Here is a 13,003-nt window from a genome sequence, read left to right as displayed (position 1 = left end):
GCCAATAAATCTCAAACTCATGATTTGCTGCAGCCATAAGCCATTTATTTTATAAAGATGACCTTTAATCTGTCTTATGATTGATTAATCAGTATATCATAAATAGAGTCATGAGAGGTGAAGAAATATTTGCTTGATGATGACCAATTTTCTGTTTCTAAAGAGCTCTGCAGGTGTGTCCAGAACACAGAAAGCTTCATTGAAAGACAGTGGAGGAGCAAAGGAGGTGCATGGTACTGCACTGACAGATGAAAACAATAAAATTACTTAATATTTATTCATTTAAAAAAATACCTCAGTGGACAAAAATAATCATCCAGTCATAAAAGGCTAAGCTGTTGCCTTTAGTGCCTAAATACAACGGAGTGTGGATGCTTAACCCCTGGATAGAAAACAGAATGAACTGTGGCTGTGATTTCAATGTCCTCTTAACCTCTCCCACTCTGGGGTGGTTATTAGGTACTTTAGCTCTTCTGGTAAACACTGTTTTCAGCTGTTCTACCTAATGACTAGAGAGATAGAGAGATTTCCAGTGCTTTTCTCACTTGTGTTTTCTTCCACTAGCCATGCACTTGGAAGAGCAAATAGCAGGTAAACATCACCTACTGTCCTGACTCATCAGCTAAGTCTGTGGGAGCATCCTCTACTCTCTGGAGATGTGTTTTCATAACTTGGCTTCAGCTGATGTAATTTCTTGCTGTCTGAAAGAGTTCCCTCCCATCCTGCTCTCCCTTGTCAGGGGCATGCTCTTGCTTTCTCTTGAGCATGGTGTGGCACTTAGGTGAGTAAACAGTAACCCCTCATAAAAAGGAGGGAGGGAGGGAGAAGTGATTGAATACAAAAAAGTGATTTTTTTGTATTATTTGGTTAGTGACAACTCACATACCTAGTCATTGGCTGAATATCAGGGCTAGTATAAGGAAGACTGTGGATAAGAGGAGGTGAGCATCCAGATGGCTTAGGTGCAGGCCAGAAGCTACACCCAGAGGGCTCCTGAAATGCAGGTACTGCTTTTCCTTCACTCCTGGATGTGTAGCCCCCTTGCCTCCCTTGTGCCTGTGGACACACAGTCTGCTCTGTGGACATGATGTCTTGGTGCCTGTAAGCCAACATTCAACCTAATGCAGAGGAGAGGACAGGAAGGAGCAAAAGGACAGGACCGGAAAAGGGTGTGGTAGTTTGATGGATTTACACTTGAATACAAGAAACATGTGGTTCGTCCAAAGTCATTTGCCTTTCTTAATTTTGTGTGTGTGAAAAGTCGGTTGCTGACTTCCAAACTTTATATTACAGAGTAGTTCATAAAGCACTACCCAAATGAAATAAAGATACCTGACACCTGGATTTTACTTGATGTGTAGAGCTGTAAATGAATGTACCAGAACTGATAAAGTGAGGAACCAGGAGCATAGTATATTAAAATGCTACATGTGGCTGATAGCTGAGGAAGCATGATGATAGCTGGGGAGAAGGTCTGTGATGTTATTCTAGGCCACTCACCCCTTCCTGGATTGCAATCTCTTTAACTTTATGAATTACATAAGTGGTAGATTTGATAGTTCTTCTACTCCTTAGGCACTGTTTGCTCATGGATAGACTGGAAATAGTATGTTTGTGACTTACTGACATGGAAAAAGCTGTTGTGCGCAAACACCAAGTGAATTTAGGAGCTTCAGGTTTCATATACTGGTAAAGTACTATTGTTAAGACTGTTTCTTTAACTTGTTTATCAGTATCAAAATGATAAAATGAAAGTCCGTTTCCATGCTTTTATCAGCACAATGCTCTGTCCTTCTTATCTAGGCAACTGGATACAGAGACTCAGATTTATTTCCTTCATTTCTGGGGGGAAAACTACTGATGCAGTGTATTCATACCCTGGGGAGAGAAATTAACTACTCTTATTCTAGAATAAGGTGTCTCTTTTGATGGTATAGACTGACAATGTTAGGCAGAGACTGGGCACTGTGATGCTTAATGTGAGAGAAACAACAGACTTCCCAAAACAGCTGCTTTTTAGACTTAGAAAACTGCACAATCAACACACGCTTCTTTCCTTGCCCAAACTTTTATAAGTAATAAAAATCTGTTCCAAAATAATTTTAAAATAGTAAGATCTTTACACTTATTTAAATAGGCTGCGGGACAGGCCCTGTAATTATCAACTGCTGAAGATGTTCAGCTTGCTGGGCACTTGAAGATTACAGTAATATAGCTACTACAGTCAGATGCAGCAAATATTCTGGATGCACAGAGTACTCTAACGCTGTTGTACTCATGTTATAAGCATTGCACATATCTTTCTGAGTTTCTCAGTTGTTACCTAGTGTTACTAATGAGGGGACCAAACACAGTCACTAGACTAGACTAGAGAGCAGTGGTCCAACTCCCATGGTTAAGCTGTGCAGCCCAGTGACTCTACCCCATGAAGAGCACATACACAGGTTGAGTCTGGTTCAGTGACACAAAGGACTTGCAACAATGTTCAGTGCCTGTAAGACATGCGTTTACTCTCAAATGAAAATACGACAAATTTGCTTGTTCTTACACAGGTGTTATAGGGCAAAAGACTTCACTATACCAGCCATAGATACATACTTAAATGCAGTCCACTGAAAATCTGAAAAATTTTCTTCCAGAGGTAGACATAGAGCACTTGAAAATGCCTTTGGGTTTAAGGTTACAAACTGAAGCCAGACCTGCTGAGATAAGACAATAAGCTGCGGAGTCACGGAGTTCAGGTCCCTAGGAAGGAGGCAGAAAGAGTGCAAGCTGCTGAGTTGGACAAGGTGATGGTCAAATTAAGGGTGCATGCCCTGTGGGAAAGCAGGGCATGGAGGGCAGTAAAACCTGAACTGTAACCTGCCCCATGTTTTCCTGTCTTTCTAAATTCCTTTTAGACCTCTGAAATAGCAGCAGCCAGCCTGTGAGGTTGCTGATCATTTTCCTTCCCAAGCTTGCTGTATTTCTGCTACTCATCTTTCAAACAGGACAGATTGATTTTTGATGGTGCAATCTTCCCAGATTCTGCAGGCTTTTTAGAGACTTATCCAATAGCATTTGAATCTCTGGTGAACAGCTCTCTGCAGCATTATTCATGCATGTCCTAGCAAGTAGTTCTGTTCAGTGATTTGCTGGATTGTTAGCTCTGTTAGAGGCTGGATGAAGTGACAGCATCCTTTTTCTATTCATGATTTCAACAGGCATTTCAAATCTGGTTAATTTGCTAATATATATATTACGCAGGAGAATCATAAATACCTCTAACAGGGTTTTGGATTAAAAAGGAATGCAGCACTTCTGTTCAGAGGTTAAAACTCACAGAAGATTTGATTGTTTCGAATGTCAACATTATATTTATTTTCTAAAAGTGTCCTCTACAAGTGCTGTGTATTGTTTTGTGATTTACATTTGATAGAAGACTGAATTTAGTTTGAGAAAGCTTGAGTCTCAAACTCTGCATTGATAAAGTCCAATATTTTAAATCTATGAGTGCAAGCAGGGTTGGCCTGAAATACAGTGATTTTTGCAACTCCACCTCCTCTCCAGCAGAGCATGTTTCCACCATATAATTAACTCTCTATTTCTCCTCATTTAGCCTGTATTTTTAGTGAAAAGAAATAATATTATTGTCAGTCCCATCAAACAGACGCTGCCATAGGCTCAACAATGCAATGGAGCAAAGCATTAAGAGAAGACAAAATTGCTTTATTTTGAGGCTTAGGAGGAGGGAATCATCAAGTCACTGGATTTTCTAATGCATATATTAAATTGGCTGGCGGAACATTTCAACAGGGACGCCAAGCCAGCCAAAAGACTTAGCCCATAACCTCTAATCTTTTGGAGCTGAACTCTGTTATTTGCCATTAAAATTAGATGTTACTGAGTTGTAACAGATGTCTTCAACAGACACATTTTTATTATTGAGGAAGTTTGGGTAAATGGAAACTGAACCCCAAATTTTATTTTGTAGATTACGGGACTGCTGTGCTTTGTGGTTGAAGTTGGCACTTTAAACATGAATTATAAAAGCTTTTAGAAACCACACATTAATTGATGCCTCAGCAGTTCTGCTGAATCACAATAAGAACAAGGGCTGCCATGAAAAGAAGTGTTGCAATAACCCGTTAGCCAACGCGCTGGCTCTTTTTTATACAATGACTGACACTATTTAGTGGGTCCATGTTGTGTATCTCCATGGAACTGTGTTAATTAACTATTCTTAAGAAGCAAGCAAGGGAATAAGAGAAAAACCTTCCCAAATATCTTTAATAAAACAAGCTGGAAGATGCATGAAGGAGTATGAAAGATCATTATGAATATGCACCAGCACAGGTGTTTGAATAAAAACAAGAGAGATTAAGATGATCTCTGTATTTATGACAATTAAACAAAAAAAAGGTCAGAAACCAGAGGTGAACTTGTTTTGACAAAGCCATTTAAGCTAGGATATTGCTTTACTGTGAAACTGCCCTCTTCAACTTGAATAGTCTAATATAAAATTGAATATATTATTATTATGCAGAATGTGGGTATGGTTCCATGTGCCTCTAGCACTGGATTAGAGACCCTGGCTTCAAGAGTGCAGAGATATTCTTTTTCCAATTTAACAATACTATTCAAAGGCAATAGACAGTAAAATGAACTTAATCATTTCAATAATATTCCCCTCTCCCTGAAGGTACAAGGGGAATAGACACTTAGATATAAGGATCATGTTTGCTTTATGAACTTTTCAGGAAAGAGTTTGCTGTTTCTTCCTATTTTTGCCTTAAGGCATGCTATTTCAGTGATAGTAAAGGTATAATCAAAAACAAAACAAAACAAAAAAAAAACAGAGGGTCTTTTTGATGTTCTGCTTTCTGAGTGTGCTTCAGTGTGATAGCAACGGTAGTGAGAAATCTGGACTTCATGAGCACTGAATAATATTGTGAATGTTTTTGAAAATAAACTCATTCTTTTAGAATTATTTCTGTTAACCTCATAACAAATTTTAAATTACAGGACAGATTTTAAATTATGATGTTATATATGGCACATTTTTCAGGTAGTATTTAAAAATTGGTCTTCTAAAAACCTGCTACCATGGAAGTCAGTAAAATAAGTTTGTGAGGGTATTTGTGAAGTAAATCAACATGAATGAGGTGGGGAACATTGCCCTAGGGAAGGATTTCTATCTTTTCTCTAGTAGTACCCTGGACCAATCAAGGATGCAGTCACTGCATGTGAACCTCTTATGTTATTCTGGCAGTGTAATTAAAATCACTGTTTTGCACCTTGACACAGTTGTTTTTAATTGCCATGATAGAAAGAACAGAAAAATAATGTATTTTCCATCCTCAATTATCTTTACTATGCAAGCGCTTTATGCAGAAGGATATGCCACTTCTGTACTGCCTTAAAAATAGCATTTACTGTTTTTAAACTGAAAACCAGTTCTGACTTGGAAGAGGCTGTAAAGGATGCATTTGTCAGGAAGCATATTTCAGTGTGCTTAAAATGGCTTTAGGAAACATTTATTTTCTGAATGGTTTATGAGCGATGGCTTTGTAAATACATATTAGATGTAATATGCCTTATTTCTCTGTATCTTGTACATGGTACTACACACTCCAGCTGCTGGTGTTTTTATATAGACTCAACCCATAAATCCATGACCTGAAGATATCATGGCTTGAAGAATATATTTCCAAGAGCTTCTATGTTTTTCATCCAGCTCTACTAGTTAACTTCATAAAAGATTTTCTCTCTCCTTATGAAATGATCCATTCGTTAAAGTCTGAGATTTAATTTATGGTGGCATAGTCTTATTTTCTCCAATATCAAGAAAAAACTTTGCAAAACTAAGTGTTTTACAGAGTACGTGCATTTCACAGCAGGGTAGGATGAGGCAAGCACAGTGCCGTAACTTTTAGAATCAAGGGGAGATACAGACTGTGATCTTTTTTTCCTTGTCTTTGAGACATCTAGAGTAGGAAGAGAGAAGGGAACTAGGGGCATTGCTGCTCTTGTGGAGGACATCAGTATTTGAAAATTTGTCTTCTCTGAGGTCTGATCTCTTTAAACTGGTAGGTGTATATTGAAGAGGATCTTGCATAAAGCAAGGGAATTTGGCTCACAGTAAGTGAAGGAGACATCTGTCAAACCATTTTGCTATAAGAAATTGTTAATTTAGACTTCTGAAAAATTAGTAGTTGGAGGGGCAAGAGGCAGCTTCAGGATGCCCCCTGTTGGGGCAAAAAAAGGTGGTTGCCACCAAAGCTCTTGCCTTGGCATTTTTGAGCTGGCTCCCAGTGTCCAGGAGAAAGGGAGCAGAGACTTGGTTGCAGATGATGATCAGAGGGAGCAGCCCCCTTCCTCTGCTGTTGCATTCTCCGCTGTCTCATCCAAAAGGGAGTGAAGGAGAAAGAGATGTAGAGGTGCTGTTGACTACTGGAGTAGTAGTTTGGAGTTTGCAGTAGAAGTAGTAGTAGCGGTAATAGCATTTGGGGGTCCTTAGAGCTGAATTTTGATCAGAGCAGGGGAACTGAGGCAGTGAAAGAGGTCAGGTAGGCAACTAAGGGAGGGAGCTTGAGGATGGCAGAGTCTCACTGGGGCTGTGGGGGACAATACAGGTTACATTTTCCACTCGCTAAAATTCAAGAGGAGATATCCAGCTCCTTTTTCCCATGCTTTTTCCCCATCCCTTTCTTAAAAAAAAAAAAAAAAAAAAAAAAAAGATTTCTGCTTTCGCTTATGGTGCAGGAATAAATGTGTTGCTAGAGTAGTTTTTTGAATTTGGAGATCTTGTGGAATGAGAAGGGTGTATGAGTTTAGGTGACGCTGTCTTTGCTTCAGGTCTTCACTGTCTTTGCTTGTGACTTGTGTGGGCCCAAGAAGTACTCACATGGCTTGGCTGAAAAGACCACTGCCTTCATCTCTGTGCAGGCTGAGCTGCTGTCATGCTTTTGCTTTCTCGGTGACCTGGGTGTTGAGATACTCCTTTCCTCTTCAGATTAATTTTACATCTGATCATGATTTACTTTAACTGGATTTGGGTTAAGGCCTTCTTAATGCATAAGTCCAGATTCATTCAACAGTCAGAATTTACATTATATTAATTGAGGAAAAAATTGGCCATTAAGGAAGACATTAGATAACTTTCTGCAAATTAAAAAGGGGAAAAATAAGCGCCATGGGCTATTATCATTGTATAGAAGGTTTTATCTGCACATAAATATCCTAATGCCTTAAGAACGTTTGTAAACATTTTTTGCACTTTTAATTGTTCTAATTTCACCTTTAAAAAGAGTAGTTTTAATTGTCATATTAATCATTAATAACTCAAAAACACCAATGTATCACAGTATCACAGTATCACAGATTTCTAGGTTGGAAGAGACCTCAAGATCATCGAGTCCAACCTCCGACCTAACACTAAGTACTCCACTAAACCATATCGCTAAGCTCTACATCTAAACGTCTTTTAAAGACCTCCAGGGATGGTGACTCCACCACCTCCCTGGGCAGCCCGTTTCAATGCTTAATAACCCTTTCGGTAAAGTACTTCCTAACATCCAACCTAAAACTCCCCTGTCGCAACTTTAGCCCATTCCCCCTCATCCTGTCACCAGGCACGTGGGAGAACAGACCAACCCCCACCTCTCTACAGCCTCCTTTAAGGTAACTGTAGAGAGCGATAAGGTCGCCCCTGAGCCTGCTCTTCTCCAGGCTGAACAAGCCCAGCTCCCTCAGCCGCTCCTCATAAGACTTGTTCTCCAGACCCCTCACCAGCTTGGTCACCCTTCTCTGGACTCGCTCGAGCACGTCCATGTCCTTCCTGTAGCGAGGGGCCCAAAACTGAACACAGTACTCAAGGTACGGCCTCACCAGAGCCGAGTACAGGGGCACAATCACTTCCCTAGACCTGCTGGCCACACTGCTTCTTATACAGGCCAGGATGCTGTTGGCCTTCTTGGCCACCTGGGCACACTGCTGGCTCATATTCAGCTGACTATCAACCAATACTCCCAGGTCCTTCTCGGCCAGGCAGCTTTCCAGCCACTCATCTCCCAGCCTGTAGCTCTGCTTGGGGTTGTTGCGCCCCAGGTGCAGGACCCGGCACTTGGCCTTGTTGAACTTCATACAGCTGACCTCAGCCCATCGCTCCAGCCTATCCAGATCCTCCTGCAGAGCCTTCCTTCCCTCGAGCAGATCGACACACGCACTTAGCTTGGTGTCATCTGCAAACTTACTGAGGGTGCACTGGACGCCCTCATCCAGATCATCGATAAAGATATTAAAGAGGACCGGCCCCAGTACCGAGCCCTGGGGGACACCACTAGTGACCAGCCTCCAACCAGATTTGACTCCATTCACCACAACTCTTTGGGCCCGGCTACCCAGCCAGTTTCTAACCCAGCGAAGCGTACGCCAGTCCAAGCCCCAAGCAGCCAGTTTCTTGAGGAGAATGTTGTGGGGAACGGTGTCAAAAGCCTTACTGAGGTCAAGGTAAACCACATCCACAGCCTTTCCCTCATCCACCAAGCGCGTCACTTTGTCATAGAAGGAGATCAGGTTCGTCAAGCAGGACCTGCCTTTCGTAAACCCATGCTGACTGGGCCTGATCGCCTGCTTACCCTGCAAGTGCCGCGTGATGACCCTCAAGATAATCTGCTCCATGAGCTTTCCTGGCACTGAGGTCAAACTGACAGGCCTATAGTTCCCCGGGTCTGCCCTCCGGCCCTTCTTATAGATGGGCGTCACATTGGCTAGCCACCAGTCAACTGGGACCTCCCCCGATAGCCAGGACTGCTGATAAATGATGGAAAGCGGCTCGGCCAGCTCCTCCGCCAGTTCTTTCAGTACCCTCGGGTGCATCCCATCCGGCCCCATCGACTTGCGCACATCCAAGCTCCGTAGCAGGTCGCCAACCATTTCCTCATGGATAGCGAAGGCCACATCCTGCTCCCCATCCCCTTCCACCAGCTCAGGGCACCGGGTATCCAGAGAACAACCGGTATTGCCGCTAAAGACTGAGGCAAAGGCGGCATTAAGCACCTCAGCCTTTTCCTCATCCTTAGTAACTAGGTTTCCCCTCGCATCCAGTAAAGGATGGAGATTCTCCTTAGTCCTCCGTTTCGCGTTGATATATTTGTAAAAGGATTTTTTGTTGTCTTTAACGGCAGTAGCCAGGTTGAGCTCCAGATGAGCTTTGGCCTTTCTAATTTTCTCCCTGCACAGCCTCGCTACATCCTTGTAGTCCTCCTCAGTGGCCCGCCCTTTTTTCCAAAGATTATAAACCCTCTTTTTTCTGCTAAGCACAAGCCGCAACTCTCTGTTGAGCCAGGCTGGTCTTCTTCCACGCCGGCTCGTCTTTGGGCACGTCGGGACGGACCGCTCCTGTGCCATCACGATTTCCTTCTTGAGGAGCGCCCAGCCTTCCTGGACTCCTCTGCCCTTCAGAACCGCCTCCCAAGGGACTCGGCCAACCAGCGTCCTGAGCAGCTCAAAGTCAGCCCTCCGGAAGTCCAATACAGCAGTTTTACTGGTCCCCTTCCTGGCCTCGCCAAGAATAGAGAACTCTACCATTTCGTGGTCACTCTGCCCAAGACAGCTTCCGACCACCACATCTCCCACCAGTCCTTCTCTGTTTGTGAAGAGAAGGTCTAGCGGGGCACCACCCCTGGTAGGTTCACTGACCAGCTGCGTCAGGAAGCTATCTCCCACGCTCTCCAGAAACCTCCTAGACTGCTTTCTCTGTGCCGTGTTGTGTTTCCAGGATATGTCCGGGAAGTTGAAGTCCCCCACGAGGACAAGCGCCGACAATTTTGCAACTTCTGTCAGTTGCCTATAAAACTCCTCATCCGTCTCCTCATCCTGGTTCGGCGGTCTATAACAGACCCCGACCAGGATGCTAGCCTTGCCGGCCTTCCCGCGGATCCTAACCCACAGGGATTCAACCTTATCATTCCCAGACTGGAGTTCCACAACATCAAAAGATTCTCTAATGTAGAGAGCCACGCCACCACCCCCTCTGTGCTGCCTGTCCCTCCTGAAGAGCCAATAGCCAGGCATTGCAGCACTCCAGTCGTGGGAGCGGTCCCACCACATCTCCGCGATGGCAACCAAGTCATAGCCTGCCTGCTGCACGATGGCTTCCAGCTCCTCCTGTTTGTTACCCATGCTGCGTGCATTAGTGTAGATGCACTTCAGCTGGGCCATCACCTTCTTCCCTGGCCTAGCCATTGTTTCCCCCAGCACAGCTCCAACAAGCCTTGTTTGAGCCCTGTCCCCCTTCTTACCTAGTTTAAAGCGCTCTCTATGAGCCCCGCCAGCTCCTGGTCTAGGATCCATTTTCCCCTTGGAGATAGGGACCCATCTGGGGCCATCAGGCCGGGTGCAGGCACTGTATTCACTGAGATATTTTAAACACTTGTGTTTTGCTTAATAGCTTAAAAATAAGTAACAGCATGTCTTTTTGCCATCAGCTAAAGTATGGTCCTTATAGACAATTATTTCTGCAGTCACGTAATTAGCAGTTCAACAGTGCACATATGTAATTTTCTGACTTTTCAGTGCTTGACTGTGTAACCTGAATGCTCATCTTTTAAGGTAAGTTTCGTAGGGAATATGCTTAGGTTTTCTGTTTCATGACCTAGTTCCTTTGTTCAGAAGCTTCAGCACTGAGGTAAACTGTCAGAGCCCTGACAGCTGGCACCACAACAGAAATACTGGCATTTCTTTAAGCTTATCTCATAGGTTAACTCCTCAAAGTGCTTGCACACTTGAATGGCAGACCCTTCCAGGTTCTTCTTTATCACAGTCAATGCTTTTACTTTCGCCTTCTCTGAACAGAGATTGCTCAGAATTCATTTATTCTCTGCCAGGTTTTTCAATATATAAAGCTGATTTTCTATCCAATTCTTTCTGGAAATGTGTTTTTCCTGGCTAGAGATTTTACTAATTGTAGCTCGTGTGACACCCTGGGTGGGAACTATAGCTGGGCAGCTAAAGATTTCAGTAGCTCTGAAGCCTACCTGTGTAGGTTTAACGCAAATTGCTCTAAGATAATTGATAAATTGTTTTTCCAGGTCAGGGCTAAAGTGGAAGAAGCAAAGTCTTATCTGTGCAATATTTGTATAGTCTATGAAGTCAAAAGACCAATGGCAATTTTCACTAGTTAAGCATCTACCCTACGGTCCAAAGTCATTAGTTAAGTGCTTTATTTAATATCAAAATATGGCTAGTAAAGGAAAGCTTATGTTGCCTGCACACCACACCAGTTCTACAAACGATATTGTATTTGCTCAAGTGTTACTCTCCTTTCAGGAAGTAACAAAATGGTAACCTTCCTACCTGCCTCTAAAACTGAGAAATCTGGGTGTGATTAGATGCAAAAAGAAGAATGTGAACAATGTACTCCTAAAAACAGAACAATGGGAGTCCCTGCCTAAGCAAAAGCTGGGTACCATCATAAACGTGCTTTTAAGCTTCTTTGTTTGTGATTTCTTTGTTTGAACTGTATAAGTTACTTCATTACTGAACTAGAGAAATAGCTCTTAAATCGTTTTACTTTTTATTTGCTTTTGTCCACTGGCTTTTCTCTCACCCTTTCAGCACAGCTAATGTTCTAACCAGGAATGAATACATTACTCTGCTGAAACTTGAACAGAAGGCTAATTCCTAATCAAAATTGGCACTAATTTCTTTCACTGCAAATTATCATCATTCATTGCAAATTTGCTCTCCTTGAGCTACGCCAACATGTGGTAGGATTTTCAGCACTTGGAGCCAGCTCTTTATATATATTGGGTTAAATAATACACTATTGACTTTTTATTATTTCTGTTGCATATTTTCATGAAAAACATAGCCTCAAAGTCTTACTAAATAAATATTGCTACTGCTATGGTAAAAAGAAATGTTTAAACTTTTCTAGGGTTCTTATACCAATAACAGTTTCTTCCATAAATGAGGAAGAATTCATCTGAAAATGCAGAGAAACTAAAAAACATGACACATTGTTTATCTCTTTCTTGCTGAAACAGATCATCCATAGGGAATACACAGCTTTCAGGAAAAAAAAATACTGCTGAGGTACCAGTGGAAATCTTTATTCCTGCACCCAATGGGTATTATTTTACAAGCATTGCAAAGATGGCATTTGATATTCTGAAAATGATGTACCTATCAGCCATCCTGGGAAACCAGGCTTCCCATTTGGTGCGTTTATCTATTTTACATAGCTTTCGTGGTCTTCTAGGTGTCATCACATGCATGCCTACACACGTTATGTCTTCAAACACTTCTTCCCAGCTAAAATTGTGTTTTATAGCACCATCTGTTCAAAGGATGGATTTCATAGATTTATAATAATGCCATCAGGCAAATAGCTTAGCAAATAGCAAATATGGTTAACATATACACAAAAGATACAAACATTAAACACAGCCATTATGGTTTGTTTCTTTTTTTTTTCAGTCTTGAAATGTATGTGTCTGGATACAATTAGTTTTTGCTGTTGCTGAGGTGTAGTGCATGTCTGTATGTAAACAAGATTTGGAACATTTTGTTAATCATAGTTTTTATCCTTTTGTTTGGTAGTCTCTCTTGCAAGAAGATGGAAATCTCTAGTCCAATATTGTGTTCTTTACTTGTGGGAAAAATATTTACTATAATATAAATGAAATCATTGAAAACATTAAAAGGAAAAAAAAAAGTGTGAAAATAAATTACCTGCAGCCAAATTGTCTGCTCCAAATAGTTTAGCTTTGGGGTTGTTTTAATCTTGCAGGATGTACTTTAAAGAGGAAGAAAATGCAAAGAGGGGAAAACAACTTGGAGTAAGACACCTAAAACCGATCTGCCCTCATTCATTTGAAGCATGTTAAAATGATAAAATATTTTCCACTAGGATGCTTGGATAATGCCTCTGAACTGTTTGCTATTCATTTCTGGTTTTGGAAAGCTCCCTTCGTATCTGCACCAGGTATATAACACATATCCAGTTATCTGGAAATCT

Source organism: Anser cygnoides, chromosome 1 (genome assembly GCF_040182565.1).
Source record: "Anser cygnoides isolate HZ-2024a breed goose chromosome 1, Taihu_goose_T2T_genome, whole genome shotgun sequence".
Taxonomy (NCBI): Eukaryota; Metazoa; Chordata; class Aves; order Anseriformes; family Anatidae; genus Anser; species Anser cygnoides.
This window is presented reverse-complemented; position numbering follows the sequence as displayed.